The sequence below is a fragment of the Eschrichtius robustus genome, chromosome 16 (genome assembly GCF_028021215.1).
Source record: "Eschrichtius robustus isolate mEscRob2 chromosome 16, mEscRob2.pri, whole genome shotgun sequence".
In the NCBI taxonomy this organism is placed as follows: domain Eukaryota; kingdom Metazoa; phylum Chordata; class Mammalia; order Artiodactyla; family Eschrichtiidae; genus Eschrichtius; species Eschrichtius robustus.
The window spans coordinates 66,229,549-66,248,825 of record NC_090839.1 but is presented as its reverse complement, the minus strand read 5'-3'; the positions used below and the strand labels follow the sequence as shown (position 1 = coordinate 66,248,825).

Below are 19,277 nucleotides of genomic sequence, written 5' to 3'. Positions count from 1 at the left end.
TTAACTTTGCCCTAATGACCTCCCTGTGGGCAGGTGTTACTCTCATTTTACAGATGAGAAAACCAAGGCTTGGAAAGATTAAACAGAAGTGAGAGATGAGCGCAAAAGCCGGGATTCTGACTTCAGAGCCCGTAGTCCTCCTAAAACAATATAGTTATGTGCCAAAGCTCAAATGAGTTGGAGCAAATAACTGGGAGAGACAGATGTTACTGGGGTAGGAGGCAGTGGTGCGGAGGGGAGAGGCGGCTGTGGAAGGCTCCGTGGGCACGATCCTTCACACACGCACTGAAGGCCCAGGGTGGGCTCATTCACGGCTCCGTGCAGACCCTGTCGATCAGGCAGTTACGGCGACCAGGGCTGAACAGGAACAGCAGCACCACCCCACCCTGGCTTCGCTTCGGGGCACGTGAAGAAAACACTCTGCTCCTCCTGTGCCCCTCGAGCAAACACTCAAGGTGCAGCTGGAATTACACGCCAGACTGGTAGAAGATGAAATCTAAAACTGTAGATGTACTGCACATAAACAGGACACGTTTTTGACATCAGGTTATAATTCTTTCAAATAAACAACTTCTAAGCAGGGTTTTTATTTGTAGCGGTTGGATTTTTATGTGTAGCCATTAAATACATAGCCGAAATGTACTGTAAATATACAGAACACTGACAATACACTACACAGAAGTTATATAACTGCTCTTCTGTGCCTGAAGTGGCTGTTATAGCTCTAAACATGCCAATGTGATGATTTGGTTTTTTTTAACTTGTTTACTGCAGACATGTTTCAAACGAACGTAACATGGAGCAAAATGCATACCTAACACTCTCCACAGTGAGACATTCTGAGGTACTGTAACATTTACGTAAAGAATGTTTCTGAAATACTCATTGTAAGCCATCTGTAAATAAAAATTTGAATTAGCAAAAGTTTAAAACACATGTGGCTTTTAAATTACTATCTAAAAAGACACAAAGAACTAGAAAATTTTATTTGTTCCCCAAGTAAAACACCCAAAACCCAAGTCTTTTTAGCTTGAACAATTGCATTTTCCAAGTTTATTCAAAATGAGTGATTCTCAGAGAATAAGAATTGATTGGAGGATTAATTTTAAGCTGAGATGATTTTCATATTTATCAAATACTGGGTTAAAAACAAACTCTAGTTTTGTTGAACCATAAATTAGCCTTTGATCTAAATGCTAAGAAGTAAATATTTATAAACAGATTAAACAAATGTTTTACTTAACAGATAAAAAATATACTGCACTCCTACTTCTGAGTTCTCTAAGGCAGGGAGAGGAGGTGGAAGGGAAGAGGAAGAAGGGAAGAAGGAAAGAGAAAAACAGAGAAAGAAAGGGGAAGAGAAAGGGCCACTAAAAGGAGGGCAGTCTCTTCTTGCTGTTTTCTAGCTCTTTACACTTCTTGATATTAGAAATCAGGAAATCTGAATTTAAATTTAAACAAAGATATTAAACAAAGTATTCTAAAATACATGAAGAAAGATGAAGTTTAATTTACTTGTCCAAGCTATCTTGACTAGTTAAGTAGCGGAGCTGGGACTATGAGTCCTCCTGGGTACGAGTCCCCTTAACTTATAATCTAGTTCTTTGGTTCCTAATTAATCAGAAGAGAAACCCTCTTGTCTGAGGCAACCACGCCAGATAGTAAGTTGGTAAACTGAAAAACTCAGTTAATAGAGGAGTCATTACAACTGATACACATAAATCTTAAGACATTTTCTTTTAAGTTAGAATGCAGAAATGTCCATGTGTTTGCCAGTATTCCAACACAGGGTCAAGGCCATCTCTTTGCAGATGTGTCAGCTCTCTGGCATAAACCACCACTATCTATGACTCCTAGTTTCCATTTCTTTAAAGTAGAACAAAAATTTAAAGGATTTTGAGCACAGCATGTGTCTATATTTTTACAATTCTGAACCCAATTTATTTAGTTTCTCGCCCACACCCGATTCAATAGTATTAAGTAACATGGCTTTGTGGTCCCAGACACGTAACATTTTTGCATTCATAGTTCATCAGTTTACATAATATTTAGTTAACCTGCATAATTATGATTACTACTACTACTGGCATAAACATATTTAGGAATAAACACAGCTGACTTCTGGTTAGCACATAACTTCATTAGTGAGAGCAGAAATGCATCACCAGACTTCAGTGTCACCTCCTCATCACGCCCATTCAGTGTGTCCTGGGACAAAGGGGTTGGAGAAGGCTGGTAATCCCGCAAGCCGAACAAGTTTAGGATGGATAAGACAGGTTCCACTCCGAAACATTTTAAAATTGATGCTGATGCCAAGGGCACTTCAAATTGGAAACGATCTTTTTAAGTTTTCTGGAGTCTGTTAATACAAATTACTTCATAGATATTATTTCATTACTGTCTAACTTCATGCAAAATATGTTAATATTGTACTCTGAGACAACAGTTCAGAGTACATACCAAATAAATGTTAATATTCAGAGTTTTATAACAGTACTCTAGCAGATAGTACAATTATACATAAGTTTCTAATGCCGTTAGTTAAATACGAAATAATCTATTCTCAGTGTATCACAGTCCTTTCAAAATACTTGTGAATTCTTCTCTCCATTAAACACACTTTGGTATACATCATAAAACAGCAATTTCAATCAGCTGTGAAACAACAGTTGTGGGTAAGTGTTTTTTGTTGTTGTTAATTGAGATATAATTCACATACCATAAAATTCACCATTTTAATGTGTACAATTCAGTGATTTTTAGTACAGTCACAAGGTATGTAACCATCACTACCTAATTCCAGAACATTTCATCATATCTAAAAGAAATCCCACCCCCATTAGTAGTCACTTCCCAGCCAGGAAGTTACTACCCCCTCCCAGCCCTTGGTACCACTAACCTACTTTCTTGTCTCTATGTATTTGCCTATTCTAGACATTTCATTTAAATAGTTTTACTTCCTTTCTAATCTGGATGACTTTTATTTCTCTTCTTGCATTATTTCCCTGGCTAGACACTCTGTACAATGTTGAATAGAAGTGGCAAGAGTGGATATCCTTTCTTGTTTCTAATCCAAGTGGGAAAGCTTTCAGTCTTTCACCATTAGTATGATGCTAGCTGTAGGTGTTTCACAGATGCCCTTTATCAGGCTGGGAAAGTTCTCTTTTATTCCTAATGTTTTGGGTGTTTTTATCATAAAAGGGTGTTGGATTTTGTCAAATGCTTTTTCTGTATTCATTGAGATAATTGTGGGTTTCCCCCCTCTTTATTCTGCTATATAGTGTATTACATTAATTGATTTTTAGATGTTAAATCAATTTTGCATTCTTGTGATAAATCCCACTTGGCCATGGTATATAACCCTTTTTATAAGCTGCTGGATGTGGGTTGCTAGTGTTTTGTTGAAGATTTTTACATTATATTTACAAGGGATATAGTCTAATTTTCTTTTCATGTGCTGTCTTTAACTGGTTTTGGTATCAATGTAATACTGGCCTCAAAGAATGAGTTAAATGTTTCCTTGTCTTCTATTTTTTGGAGGAGTTTACAAAGAATTGGAGTTAATTCTTCTTTAAATTGGTGGAGCCATCTGGTTCTGGGCTTTTCTCTTTGGGAAGTTGTATGATTACTCATTCAATTTCTTTGCTATAGGTCTATTTCAGATTTTCTGTTTCTTCTTGAGTCAGTTTTGGTAGCTTGCATCTTTCTAGAAATTGGTCCATTTCATCTGGGTTGTCTAATTTGTTGACATGCAGCTGTTCATAGTATCCCCTTATAATTCTTTTTATTTCTGTAACATTAGTAGTAATGTCCCCACTTTCATTCCTGATTTTGGTAATTAGAATCTTTTCTCTTTTTTTCTTAGTCTAACTAAAGCTTTGTCCCCTTTTTTTGATCTATTCAAAAACCTACTTTTGGTTTCATTGATTTTCTCTATTTTCTTTAATTTTTAGTTCTGCTCTAATATTCTTTATTTCCTTCCTTCTGCTTGCCTTGGGTTTAGTTTGTTCTTCTTTTCTAGTTTTGTTAAGGTGGCAAGTTAGGTTACTGATTTCAGTTTTTTGGAAAAGATATTCTTAAAGTTCCAGACTTTTCACAAAGTGATATAATATACATCTTAATGCACAGTATCCACATTATCCTTACAATGTGTGGTATTCATAAATTTCAAAAAGCACTTATTATTATGTTCAAACTAGTTAAGCTTAAACGTTCCCAGAAGCATTTCTACAACACTGGAGTATAAGAGGACGAAAATCGCTTCAGATATCAGAACCACCATACCCTGTGCACACCTCACCACCTTCTGAACATACCCAATGATGAAAATGTCTCATTCCTCCACAGGCAGTCCTTTTCATCTCAGAGAATTCTACCACAATGCCCTTCCCCACACTGAAAGGAAACCATCGCTGCAGTAGGTTGTAGTTTCAAAAAGAAGACACGACACTATCTTCAACCCTACATATTCTTCTTACAATGTGACTTCGGCATTCTTCTCATCAAAAGGTGGGGACTAAGCTGCCTCTGCTTGAATTTGTGCTACTCTGTGCTACAGGGTAAGGGATGTTACATGACTTACAAGATTAGGTCATAATAGGTCTGCCTAGGTCTCTTGGAATATTCATCTTTGGAGCTGCTGAGATGCCACGTAAGCCATCTGACTGCCCTGAGGCTGCTATACGGTGAGGAAACCAAAACTAGCCCATGACTAAGCTGAAGTGAAGAGACAGACAGAGATGCCCAGCCAATCACCAGCTACTTCAGCCACCTTCCCTTGCTGTTGCAGTTTCAGCCACTGTCTGACTGCAACCAAAACAGAGACCAAGCCAGAACTGCCCAGCTGAACCCTCCTCAAATCGCTGATCCACAGAGGTCATAGAAGATAAGTAACTGTTGTGGGTTTCAGCCACTAAGTTTTGGGGTGATGTGCTACACAACAATAGCAACTGGAATATTTACTCTAGGCGACATGTACTCCTTAATCCCAGAGTCTGCACCTGGGATCATGAAGACTAAGTCCGATTAATTTTTCAAGACTGGAAATACTAAAAAAAAATCATAGTTGATTCTCAGTCTTCTGTGAGCTTATTAAATCGTTTGACAATTTTATTTTAAATCATGGTTTCACTTTTCACAATTCTGGTCATATTAGTCTGAATTAGTTAAAAGACAGTTTATCTACATTTTCTTAATTATGAGACCCAGAACTATATCCAGTCCTCCAATGACGGTATACATGAACTGTTGAGAAATGCAGGAAGACTATGTCACTCACTGGTGAGGCTTTTATTAATTTGGTGTGAGTTCATATGTATAAACTTTGAATAAAATCCTTTTCCACAGGGAATGGTATAGTACAGGATATCAGTTCAGAGTTAAGGTTTTGGAGTTAGACAAATACGGTGACAAAATTCAGCACTATCACTAAGAAGCTATATGACCTTCAGTAAAGTGTATAACCTCAATAAAGCTTAATTCTTCATTTATAAATTGGGGTCACAGTACCCAACTCATGGGATTATGACGAAGGTTAAACGTAAGCACACAAGTAGCTACTGGTATAATGGTTTCTCCAATCACAATGTTCCTCATCCTCTTCCTGTTGAACTGATTTTTTGTTTGTTTTGATCCAAGGTCAGGGCCTCACATTTACCTCTATTAAAGTAGCTCTTATTATATACAGCCCATTGCTTCACTCACTTATGATCTTTTACACAAATAACCGTTTATAAAAGATGTAGTGGAAGAAAAAACCCCATTAACGATAGCAACAAAAAGATAAAATATCTAGAAATAAATGTAACTGGGAATGTACAAAATCTTTATAAGGAAAATGTTAAAACATGACTGAAGAACTCCAGAGAAGACTTGAAGAACTAGAGTGTATTATATTATTGGATAGGAAGACTCAGCATCATAAAGATGTCTGTTCTGCCTAATTCAACTTATAAAATTTAAATGATTGAAATAAAAATACAAAAAAGATTATTTTTCCTTTGGAAGTGGGGTGGGGAACCTAGACAAGTTAATTCTAAAGCCCTTATGGAAAAGAAGAAAACAAAACAAAACAAGCAGAAGTTGTCTGGAAAACCAATGAAAAAGAGGAGAGAGTGCTACTAGACCTAGCATATATTAAAATATATTACAAAGCCTCAATGATTAAAACAGTATGATATTAGTATACAAAGTGAGAGACAGGAAGACAAATGATACAGAAGAGAATGTCTAAAAATTAGATACATATATGCATAGAAATTTAGTATATAATAAAGTTGGAATTGCAAATTAGAGTTAAAAACATGGACTTTTTGAAGAAAGGTACTGGGATAACTGAGTAGCCATTTGGGGGAAAGAAAAGTTAGAACCAAACTTAACATAGTTCAGCAGGATAAATGGCTCATGAATCAGAGATTTAAAGGTTAAAATATGAGACGAAAAAGGTTATAGAAGAAAATACGGGAAGTCCTCCATAGCCTTGGAGTGGGGAAAACCTTTCCATCACTCCAACTCCTGAAGCCATAAAAAAAGATGGATAAATTATATAATTATATATGCATATGTATTTATATGTATATTCATATAAACTTCTACATGCCAAGAAAACCATAAACAAGATGAAAAGTGACTTACCAGGAAGTCTGTATTTGCAACTTACAATACACAGAAATAAGCTCCTACAAACAGAAAAGGAAAAGATCGATAATCGAGATTTTTAAATGAGCAAAGGATATGAATAAAGCTCAGAGAAAAGGAATGTTCTTTTAAAATATGACAAGATGCCCAACCCTCCTCACGAAGAAAGAAATGTTAAAACTACCACGAGAAACCGATTTCATTTAGATTGGCAAAATTCTGAAAGTTTAGTAACACAGATAGGCAAGACTAGGCCTTACCTCGTAAATTAGAGGAATATAAAATGGTACAACCTTTATGGATAAAAATTTGTCAACATCTATTAAAATTACAAATGCACTAACTCTTTGACCTAGCAATTTATCGTCTGGGAATTTACATGTTCAAAATGAAACTGTAGGTGGGACTTCTAGAATGGCAGAGAAAAGAGCTCAGCAAATCCTGTCTCTAATGGCAATGATAAAACAAGACAAAATTGCCAAAAACAACCTTTTCAAAACTCCAGAAATTGACGAAAGGCATATACCAAACAGAGAAACATTTATTCAATAAAAAAACTACTGAACCTTCATTTAAAAAAAAATATTCTGTGGCATTTTGCAAATCACATCTACCTGGTAAGGAACTGATTGCATCCAGAATATAAAGGATTTAACATTCAAAATAAAAGACAAAAAAATTCCAATTTAAAAATGGGCAAAATATTTGAATAAGCATTTCACAAAAGATATACAAATGCTTGATAAACACATGAAAAGATGCTCAGTATCATCAGTCACTAGGGAAAATGCAATTAAAACCACAATGAGATACCACTTGACACTAGAATGGCTACAGTAAAAAAGACAGACAATAAAAAATGATGGCAAGGATGTGGATGGAGAAACAGGAACCTTCACACAGTGCTGGTGAGAATGTAAAATGATACAGCTACTTTGGAAAACCATTTCATTTGGTATTTCCTTAAAGTGTTAAATATAATTTTACCATGATCCAGCAATTCCACTCCTCGTTATCTACCCAAGAGAAACGAAAACATAAAATCCACACAAAGATTTGTAAACAAACGTTTATAGCAGCATTATTCATAATAGCTCAAAACTATAAACAACTTAAATGTCCATTAATTAGTGAATGGATTAACAAAATGTGGTATATCCCAATGGAATATTATTCGGCCACCAAAAAAAAGGGAAGAAATACTGATATAACACAAACAAAACCAAAAAACATTATGCTAAGTGAAAGAAGCCAGATGTCAAAGAACACATGTTGTATGATTCCATTTATATGAAATTTCCAGAAAAAACAAATCTGTAGAGGCAGAAAATAGATTAGTGGTTTTCCAGGGTTGGAGATGGGAATAGGGATTAACTGTAAATGGTCAAAGATTCCCTTTTGGTGTGATGAACTGTAAAATCAGATTGTAGTGATGGTTGCCCAACTCTGTAAATTTACCAAAAACCATTGAAGTTTACACTTTTAAATGAGTGAATCTTATGGTATGTAAATGATACCTCAGTAAGGCTGCTTTCAAAAAGTATTGTAATCTGTGTGTGAATGCTTATAGGAGCTTTATTTATAATTGCCAAAAACTGGAAACAACCCAAACACCCTTCAATTTGAATGGAATAAAACACTGTGGTGCATGTGTATCACAGAACACCACTGAGCAGTAACAGGGATGAGCCACTGACAACTGCAACAATTAAGGCAGAATCTCAGATGCGTTATGCTAAGTCAAAGAAGCCACCCTCAGAGGGCTTCAGTACAGGGACGCTGCAAGAAAGCCAAAGCTACCGGTACAGAGAACGGATCCCTGGCTGCCAGGAGTGGGGCTGATACCAAAGAGGAAGCCAAGGGAGCTTCAGGAGGATGGAACTGTTCTGTATCTTGACTGTGGGTGTGGTTACACGACCCTATATATTTGTCAAAAATCAGAACTGTACGTCAGAAACATTGACATATGTGTATATTAAAAATAAATTTAGTGATGTTGTATAAGATTATTCATTGCAGCATGATTTTTAATAGCAACCAATCAGAAACAACTCCAGTCACGATCAATAGGAAACGGGTTAAATAAATTATTGTACATCCATACAACATAATACGACACAGTTGTAAGAAAGAATGAGAAGCTCTCCGGGTAATACTGATATGGAAAGATATCTGATTTACTGGTAAGTGAAACAGTGAATTAGAAAAAGAGAAAAAGAAGAATATAAACATATTCATTTTTGCTAAAAAGAAACTCTGAATGAAGACACAAGAAAGCAGTAGAGCCGTTTTCAACTATGTGAGTGAGTGTGAATGGGGTGTGCAATGCGGTAGCTGCTGCCAGAGGTGAGAGTGATTTTTAGTATTGTTTTATTATTATCTTTGAACATGTGAATGTAAAAAGGAAACAAATCAAAACAGAAAGAATTTTTTGAATATTGTTCCATCCTCCAATATATACATACTCTCAACGCTGTGTCATCTGAAATTTGTTCGCCTTTTGTATATTCTTCTTAGTCAGTGATTAAAATATTGAAGAGAACTAGGGAAGTCCTTGCAATAAACTAATAAAAATCTTTCTTAAATTAATATTAATCCATTATCACACACTATCCCGACTTCATGAGTTGCATGAAGCTCAACTGTGGGAGAGTTATTTAACTTCCCTAAACTTCTTTGTAAAATGGGTGTAAATGATATCTCCCTTGCGGGGTGCAAATTAAATGGGGCAATATATGTCAAGTGCTTGGAATCATGCTTGGCACTGAGCAGGCATTCAATAATTGCTCACTGCCTTCGTTTTTAGTTATGGTTGCTTCCTGGCTGATGCATTCATCTAACCGTCACAGCATTCAGCCCATATTTCATGAGAGACCTTGTCATACAAGACCTGTGGTGGTGAAAGCTTTCTTCTGTTTGCTGGGCTGCCTGGGTTCAAATTCCAGCTCTGAAATTTTCTAGCTGGTGGGCAAACCACTTAAACTTCCAAAGCCACACGATCTTTAGTTTAAAATGGGGGTAGCCAACAGTACTTATTTCACAGGATTAAAGGGAGAATTGAATGGAGTTGAGGTGCAGAGCAGAGCTTTGAGCGCATAGTAAGTAGTCAATAAATATTAGCAATTGGTACTATTATTTTGTCTACCACATTCCTGGTTCCCTACTATGTGAAATAACGTAAGAAGTATTGCAATTATTATCTGAATTTCGTAAAAACTTCATGCTAAATCTCATTTCTAGCTTCTCTTGACTTTTTAATTATACTTCAAACTTCCAAATAAAAAAAGTTTATTCCTACCAACTGTTCTGACACACATACACACACAAACATTCTGATGAATAAATGATAATAGGGTTTTTAGATTTCCCTAATACAGGCATAATACAGGCTAGCTCTAAAAGTAACAGAGGTTGAAATCAATATTCATACTTTGTATTGTTTTCTCTAACATTTGAGATTTACCAGGCTTTGGATTTCTAGATACTTGGCAATATAACATGGCTATATATATATATATATATATACACCAATTTTTTTCTGAAAGAAAAAACAAAACAAAACTAGGTACCCAAACTAATCTTGGTGATTACAAGAATTTCCCAGAGTTTTTTTTTTTTAAGTACCATCAGTAAAATAAAAGCTGTCTATGTACTTTTATTCCTTATAACACTGTTATCTCTTTAGCTGTTTCCTAAAGTAGCCAGAAAAGTTCAGGATTTAGAATTTAGTCCTTGAAAGTAATTGTTTAGGGTTACAATTTCTGTACTGGAAATGACTAAACCAATGCAGGGGAAGGAGCTTGGGTTTCTGTGTTCCGCAAGCCCTTTGTTTTTCAAGCAGCATTATTTTAATTATTTCCTATAAATATATCACTGTCCTTAAGAAAAATATTTTTCAGATAAAGATTAAAAATCTTTAATCATCACTTGGAACATCACTTGGAAATGACCTCAGCGCATTACAAACCTTCTAAAACAGATTTAGTGCATGAAAACCCATTTGCCAAACAAGAAAAGCAACTGTTAAACGGAATTTCATTAATCAAATTGTTTTAAAAAGAAAAAGACTTAAGAGTTTTTATCAGATGAGCGGCAACAGAGTATTTTCAGAAAATTCTGGGAGATATGGTAAACAAACAAAGCAACAACAACAAAAAACCTGCCATCTGGAGAGAACTGAGGTGTTAGCCAGAGAGGGATTCTGCTTACCCTCACCCACCCCTACTGCTGCCCTCTACTCCTCTGAGGTTCCCCCTCCAAGCTGCCCCTGTTGGCTGACATAACCATTCTTTCTTCGCCAGGCCAGGATTTCCATTAAACCTTGGGTAGGAATTAAGATTTCCTTTCGAATCCAAGAGAGACCTGGAACCCCAAGTATTTATCCCCAATGGAATTCTGACCATGAAGCAAAGATGGCCTTTATGGAAGGGCCAGGCAGAGGGTGTGCCAGGTACAGCTGTTACATACACCTGCCCCCAGGTAAGGTAGAGGCAGCTGCCCTCGCCGACTTATCTGAGGCAGACAGCAGTGAGCAGACACCCCTGTTAGCACGACATACAGTCTCTTTCTCCTTAACACGCTGCATGGTTAAAGACTGTCAACCTTAAATGGTCCTTGAGGCTGCAGGTAAGTGATTCTAGAGAGGTCTTTATCTGAACTGCTAAGGGGATTCCAGTAAGTACCAAAATACAAAACAAAAGGCAGATTTCTCAGTTTTGAACGACTCAAGCCCATGCACACCAGCAAAGTACTCAAAGAACACACAGAGGGAAAAAAAAAAAAAACGGGGAAAAGTGTAGTTATTTTTAAAATATTTATAGAGAAAAACTGAAAATAATCTATTGCCCATCAGTAGGTTAAATAAATATTGGTACATCCATTTCACTGAAATTATGCTATAACTGAAAATAAAAACCACATAGAGCTATACGAACTGAAAAGGGAAAATGTCTATGATATATATATATAATTAAGTAGAAAAACGTGGCTACTGAACAGAATGGATTATGTGTACAGATAACACATACACAGAGCAGTCAAGAGAAAGAATGGGGCAGGTAAGGAGAGTGGCATGTAGGCTGCAGCCAAGGGCAGGCAGGGAGAGTGTGTGTAAGGCAGGCGGAATGCCAAAGAAACAGAGAAGGTGAGAAGAGAAGAGATGGGGCAGGAGACAAAGAAAGAGAAGAAATGGGCAGGAGGCAAAGAGAGACCAAGCGATGCACAGGGACAGACATGGAAGTATACACTCAAAATGGCTATTGCTCTGAGTGTCCCATACAGTAGCCACTAGCCACATGTGTCTATTGAAATTTAAAATCGTTAAAATTCAATGAAATTAAAAATTCAGTTCTGCAGTCACACCAGTCACATTTCAGGTGCTCAGCAGCCACATGTGAGTCATGGCTACAGTACTGGCAGCACAGGACAGAACGTTCCCGTCACTGCACAAAGCTCTACTGGGTAGCGCTGTTCTATACGCTCTGGTGTTGTGTAAATTTTTTTATAGTGAGTGTGTTGTACTTTTCTAGTCTGCGAAGAAAATAAAGATATTTCCACTTTGGGAAAAAAAACAGGTTTGGGGTTTTTTTCCTCATTCTGTATCTCTTTTAATAGTTATTTTTCAAACACCACAGAAGCACCAGAGGTTTCATAAGGGCTTTATGACCTTTATTCTGCCAATTTTCTCCAAGTTATTTGATTCTTACTAATTCAGTTCTACTTAACAAGAGTTCAGATGCCACCAAAAGAAGGAAGACAACGACATATATTTGGAACATCGTGACATTGCTCTCGTTCTCTAAAATCTAAAAAAGGTTTCGTCACTCATTCTTAGTAGAGGCAAGCACAGTTGACAGAAACCCTCTGCAGTTTAGACAAACATTTTAAATTGAAGGTTTTCTTCAAAAGAATAATAGCACTTAAAAATAGAATTCATTTTTTTTCTGATGCAATTCAGTACAAAGTAGAGAAGAAAAAAAAAAAAACAGCCTAAAGCTTAAAAAAAAAAAAAAAAAAGTGCCACTTTAACTGAAAAAGAGAATGGCAATGCTAAGAACCAGTTTTCAACTGAAGGCTGTAACATCCAAGTGGTGAATGTTCATAATAACCCGTTCCTCAGGGCTTTCTCATGTAATAGAAGTTTGAAGCATCTGGTGAGGTTTTAAGCAGGTAACATTTTAAAGAAAAGTTAATAGAAAGGTCTCCAGAAAAAAACATAAGGCACATATACAAGTTTGTGGGGAATGCACAGGTAATACCATTTTGAGACCCTGAGTCTCCTCTGAAAAACCACTGACTGCTGCTGGAAGATCGCAGCCTCAGTCCCTGCTGGGATCCCCGTCAGCATCCAGTAACCCACAGGGTCCCACGGCAGATCTAATCTGTACCCTGAAAGTTCTCCTCAAAACCCTCCACAGATCACATCCACCTACTTTCCTAGTGCAACCACCCACTAGTCTCTCACCAGACCTTAAGTTCCAATCATAACCATCTATTCAAGGTTCTTACCACAGGGTCATGCATAATATATAAAGATATAAAGCCACAGTAATTAAGACAGTGCAGAAGTGACACATGGATACACTATAGACCAGTGGAGCAGAGCCCATGCATAGTAGCAATCTGGATACAAAAGACAAAGTGGCATAACAAACCAGTGGGGGAGAAGACAGACTCTGCAATCAGAGATGCTGGCCCGTGCAACTAGTTTATATTCACATGGAAAATTGTTCCCTATCTCATACCCACACACAAATAAATTCCATGTGGATTAGACGTATGCTGAAGAGCAGAACTCTTCTTTTGGAAGAAAATATGGTAGGATCTCTTTATGACCCCAAAGTACTCAGAGTACAGAGGAATTTATTAAACATGGTATAAAAAGTACCAACCATAAATGAACAGACTAATAAGTATGACTTGTTTAAAATGTAAAACTTGTACACAACAAAGCACACCATAAAGAAAGTGGAAAGATAAGCCACTGGGAGAACATATTTGAAACGCAAAATATCAACTAAGATAAATAGCCAGAATATATAAAGTACTAAAGATATACAAGGGGGAAAAAAAAGCAAACCAATAAAAAAATATACAAGTCACAAAAGAGAAAAAAAGAAACACACAAAGTCACAAAAGAGGCAACTGAAACAGCCAAATAAACATAAGAAATGATGCTCAAACACACCAGAAATCAAGGAAACGCACTATTTCAAATTAGCAAAAATGTGAAAGTCTGGCAATACCAAGGCTTGGCAAGGATACAGAGCAACAGGAACTCTCAGACAGTGCTGTTAGGGGCTGAAATTTGTACAACTACACTGGGGAATATCTGGCAACATCTAGTGAAGTCAAGGATGCACATGCCCTATGCACCAGCAATTCTACCTCTAGGTACAAACGCTAGAGAAGGTCTTAAATATGCTCAAGAAGACATGCTCACAGTAACACTGTTTAATAGCAAAGCATGAAAATAACCAAAACTTCCACTGACAGAGAAGGAATAAACTATAGTATAATCCTGGAATACCACGGAGCAAAAAGGAAGAATTACTGCTACACACTTCTACACAGATATATCTCATACATAATGTTAAATGAAAACTCAAGTTGCGGAAATATATACACAAGATCCACAAACTACATACACTGTTAATTAATACATATGCATGTAATGTAAGTAGAAAGCCAAGCATGGGAATGACACACACCCATTTCAGGATGATGGTTCTCTGCATAAGGAAGATGGGGAAATGTCAGCTGGGAGGGTACACAGGAAGCATCAAATACGATACATGTGCAATATTTTATTTTATATCATCCTAAGCTTTTAATGTAAAGCAAAGGTAGCAAAATGTTAAAATTTGACTAAGCTGTTTAAAGATTATATTATTCTCTACACTGAATACACTGTTCTGTATTCATGAAATGTTTCAAAAGCATGAAGTAACTTGTATTTTAAAGAAAGACAAAAAGAAGCAGAGGCTGAAATTTATCAAAATGGTTGTCTTCTGATACTGAGCCTCTGGCTATGGATAACTTTTCTTCTTTCCTTCTTAGTTTTCCATATTTTCTAATTTTCTTCCCATAAAGTCAACCAGATACTTCTAGTCCAATTTATTCTCCCATCTTACTCCCAAAACCAACACTGTACTTTCTTGCTCCTTTGGTACAGAACTTGGTATTGCAGTATGCACTGTCTCCTACACTGGAATATGGGTTCTTGGAGGGCCCATCACATGCATTCTCATTTTTACAAAAATTATGTACTGAATGCCTACAATGCACCAGATACCATGCCAGGAGCTACGGAAAGATAAATGAACAAAACATACGATGTTCCTTCCTCCATAGAGTTTATAGTCTCAAAGAATAGAAACAGTAAACATAGAAAAAAACTATTGATATAGAATTAAAACTGTGAGGAATACTATGAAGGAAAAGAATAGGTGCCATGGGACCACATAATAGAAAGGCCTAATATAATTTACGTTGCATAGGAGAAATAGCAATATGCCAGGAAGGGAGGGGTGGAAGGGCCTCCAGACAGAGACAAAACCCACTAGTGTCTTTCCCACTAGCCTGAAGCAATGATGGCAGGGGTTGCTTCTGACCCATAGCTATGCCCACTACTTTCATGGTGCTTTAACAAACGCTTCTTGGTTGGTTCTAAGAAGCCTCTGAGCAATCAGGAGATTCTGTGCCTATAGCTCTAACGCAAGAAAGAAGTACTTGCGGGATGGCCCAAAAGGCAAAAGAAGTAGTCGTTCAAAGAGGCAGAACAGAGTCTGAGCCCACTGTGTGGTAGCTCAGTTCCTCAAAAAGCACTTGCCATATATTCTCTCATCCTCCTATCCTGAAAGAGCTAACCTTTCTCTTCAATCTTCCATCCATCCATCCCCTTCCCTGCCCAGTACCTTCATCCCCTAGTTACTCAATTCAATACATTTAAGTGGACCTACGTGTGCCAAGCTAGGTTTATGAAGATCCACACAAGCATAGCCTCTGCCTCAAAGAGCTTTCCTTCTAGACCAGTGGATCAACTGGGGGTGACCGTGTCCCCCGGGGGACATTTAACAATGCCTGGAGACATTTCTGGTGGTCACATGGGGCGGAAGGGAGGGGGGTGCTACTGGAATCCAGGGGGTAGAGTCCAGGGATGCTGCTAAACAGCCTATATGATGCTTGATGACAGCCCCTCCGCAACAAAGAATTATCTGGCCCAAATGTCAGTAATGCCAAGGTAGAGAGACCTGGTACAGGTTACTTAGAACCACGTCTATAAGTTGACTGCTAAAGCAGGGCAAATGTCAGAGGACGATGGCCAGAGGCCAAGCAGGTCGAGTGTCAGAGGCCTAGGAGAATATAAAACACCAGGTGCAAAAAAAAAAAAAAAAAAAGTCAATAGTGCCGAGGTTAGACAGGTGTATTTTTAAAAAAAATGTCCATAGTGTTGAGGTTGAGAATCCTGCTCCAGAGAATTAGCAGCATTATTACATCACAATGCAACAGGAGTACAAGGTGTTCCATACGAAGGTGAGGAGGTATCTAGTATAGAACCAGGGGTAAGAAAGATTTCCTTGAAAGTGACATCTAATTCAAAACCTGAAAAACAGATGAGTTAAGTATGGGATGAAAGGACAGAAGCAGGATAAAGCAGCTTCCAGACAGAAGGTACAGCCAGTAGGCAAGGGACTATGCAATAGAAGAAAAATGTTCGTTTGATGGGAACATGGGGAGTGGCTATGGAAGGGCTGAGAAGATAAACGGGCCCAGATCATACTGAGCTTGCGTGACCGGTTAAGAAATGCAGACATTATCTTTAGGGCAATAAGAAGCCACCGAAAGGGTTTACACAGAGGAGGGATATGGACAAAACTTGTTTTAGGACAACCGCCCCAGAGAATGAACTGCTAGGAAACTGAGTAGGAGGGGCTCCTGTGGTTCAGGTGACAGAGGCGTGGCTTGACCGCATGGTGGTTCTGAGGGCGGAGGGAGGCACTCAGGGATGCTCAGACACAGGCTGTGATGTGTACCTATCACGGTTCTGGAACTAGCCATTCCAGAGCCCTCAAATTCCAAAGCTAAGCTTTCTGCAATTCATCTGTGGCCCAACCTAACCAGAATTATGTGGCAGCAAAACCAGAACCTGAACTGACTTGAAGCTATTTATAGTACATTTATCCTATTTAATGTGAATGTTTCAAGGCAGAGGATTAATGTTTGACTGCAGGATGCTGCCCTGGACCTCACTGGGTAGCATATTCACTTTTTAAAATTCAAAGAAGTCTGTATTCCAAAATGCAGCTGGACCCAAGGGTTTAAGATAAGGGATTGTGGACCTCTATACAAGGTGCTGAAGAAACTTTTGTCAAACTACATGAAATTAGGCAAAGTAAGTTACTGAATTATTATTTGCTCAAAGTATTTTTCTAAAAACAGTATGAAACTTCCAGATACCACATACATACATACACATACGTTTTATGGAACTTTGCCTTAAAAAAACCTAGAAATTTGGCATGTGATCCTAGCAGACTCACAGCAGTGGGATTTGGGGAAAGAACTTAAAAAAATTATTTCACAAAAACTTATTTATTTCACAATTCCTCCTCCTGGGATTGCCGCACAGAAGGAAGAGTAGGTATAATCAGTAGCAAGAACCAGATCTCCCTTTAAGTAGAATAATTCCAAGTAAAGCCAGTTGGAAGTTAAAAGAGACTTGAGGTCGCCTTCCTAATCGCTGTTAGCACAGCCGCAAACACATCAGTAACTTGCCTGACGCTTGCTTGATAAAGGAGACCTGGCTGCTTTGTACTTGGGCTGAGTACTGCAAATATGAATAGCTGTGTCAAGTGGTCACAGGCCACAGCTGCAGGGGCAAGGAGGCACTCACTCTCGTTCATTCATTCCTTCATTCAACACACATCTGCGAAGAGGTTTCTGTGTGCCCGGCACTGTTTGTTCTAGATGCTGGGGATACAGCGTTCATGAGACCCCTCAGAGGTTATGGATTCTACAGGGGCACACGGACATGAAGCATACAATTACAATCAGGTGTAAAAAGTTATGATGGGAAAGCATGATGACAATATACAGCAGAGGGACCAAATGTAGTAGGAAGAAAAGAATCTAGAAAGACCTCTCTGAGCAAGTGATATTGAAGCTAAGACCTAAAGGATAATTAAAAATTATCTAAAGGGATCTAAAGGGACTAGAAAGAGAGTAAGAAACTGAACTGAAGCAAATCAGAAAATTGGAGAAAACCAGAGAATAGAAGAAAATAATGGCTGAACTCAGAGACTGCAGCCTCAAGTGTAGGCTCGAAAGAAGCTATTACCCTGAAGAAATCCTACTGGAAATTGGACTACATTTTCTCATGTTCTGGAAGGCACTTTGCACTTAAAGATAGAATAAATGTGGGAAGTGGGGTTTAAAATACTTAAACATTTATTTTATGCTTATTTAGACTAAAGGAAAACAACCTTTCTATGTAATAAAATACACCTAAAATGCACTTCCAACAGATAAATTGAGTAGTTGTATATTGAAACATTTAGAACACTTACAATGAGTTTGAATAATAAATTAGGTCATCAGCAATATGCTGCCAACTTTGTAAAGCACTATGGTCTGGCAGGGTATTTTAAAATAATAAATTTACCAGAAACATAATTGAGATATTCAGATGTCAATTGAGAAGACTTTGGCAACATTAAAGGTTCCAACCACAAATACGTAAGTCATACGTTATATTTTGAACCTATGACAGTTTGAAAAGCAACTGCTTGTATTCTACCCTAAAGACCCGAAGGAACTAGCCATCTATAGTAGCTATTTTCATTGACAGACTCATTACTCCATGCCAGAGTACCAGAGTTTTAAAAACGAGTGTTAGCACATTTTCGTTCTATCTGTGTAATACTTTTTATCCTAAAAAAAATTCAAGAGATTTACTAAACCAAAGGCACTCCCATTTGACTAAATACAGCTGGGAGAATTTGGGGAAAAAAATCAAGCTTGATATAAAAGGAGGCAATAATACCTCACAACTGTTACTCAGTATCTTTGTGGGTATCTTTTTTTTTAAAACCCTCTCCTCCCCAATTTCCGTTAGGGTCATCCACTGACCGCCCAGACACTCCTAAATTCCTTGGTGACTGGGCCTGATTTGTATTTTTTCTTTCTATGTAATCTCTGCCATCATGCTAGAGGAGTTGGAATTCCCTCTAATTATCCACTGTCCCAGTAATTCAATTTCCTCAACAACAGGCACCTTCCCATTCTCTCCAACCTCCCACAAGAACAATCACATCCTAGACCCATCTTAGAACCTGAATTCTGGAACAACTTCCTGTGAATACACTGTTTCCTCGTGCCTCCTGTACCTGTCCCATCACCCCTCCTTTCATCCATCCATCCATCCATTCATTCATTCTACATTCAACTACTATTCACTAAATAGCTGCCTTTTGCCAAGTTCTGCTCTAGGTACAGGGGGAAAAGCAGTATTAAAAATTAAAATATAATAACCCATATAGAAATCTTTGCCATCATGGAATATACAAATAAGTAAATAATATGTACTGTCAAGTAGTGATAAATGCTGTAGAGGAAAACAGAAAGGCAGGGAAGGGGGTGTG

At 37.7% G+C, this 19,277-nt stretch overlaps 1 protein-coding gene across 6 annotated transcripts in view; it reads right to left on the bottom strand.

Moving 5' to 3' along the window:
- Nucleotides 1-19,277, bottom strand: part of MRTFB (myocardin related transcription factor B) — a 199,924-nt gene that overhangs the window by 141,671 nt on the left and 38,976 nt on the right. The window contains exon 3 of one of the 6 annotated variants that reach the window (XM_068565847.1): nt 6,634-6,677. The exons of the other annotated variants lie outside the window; for them this stretch is intronic. The gene's annotated coding sequence lies outside the window, so the exon portion shown is untranslated. The remainder of the gene's footprint in view (nt 1-6,633; nt 6,678-19,277) is intronic. 6 annotated transcript variants of the gene reach the window in all.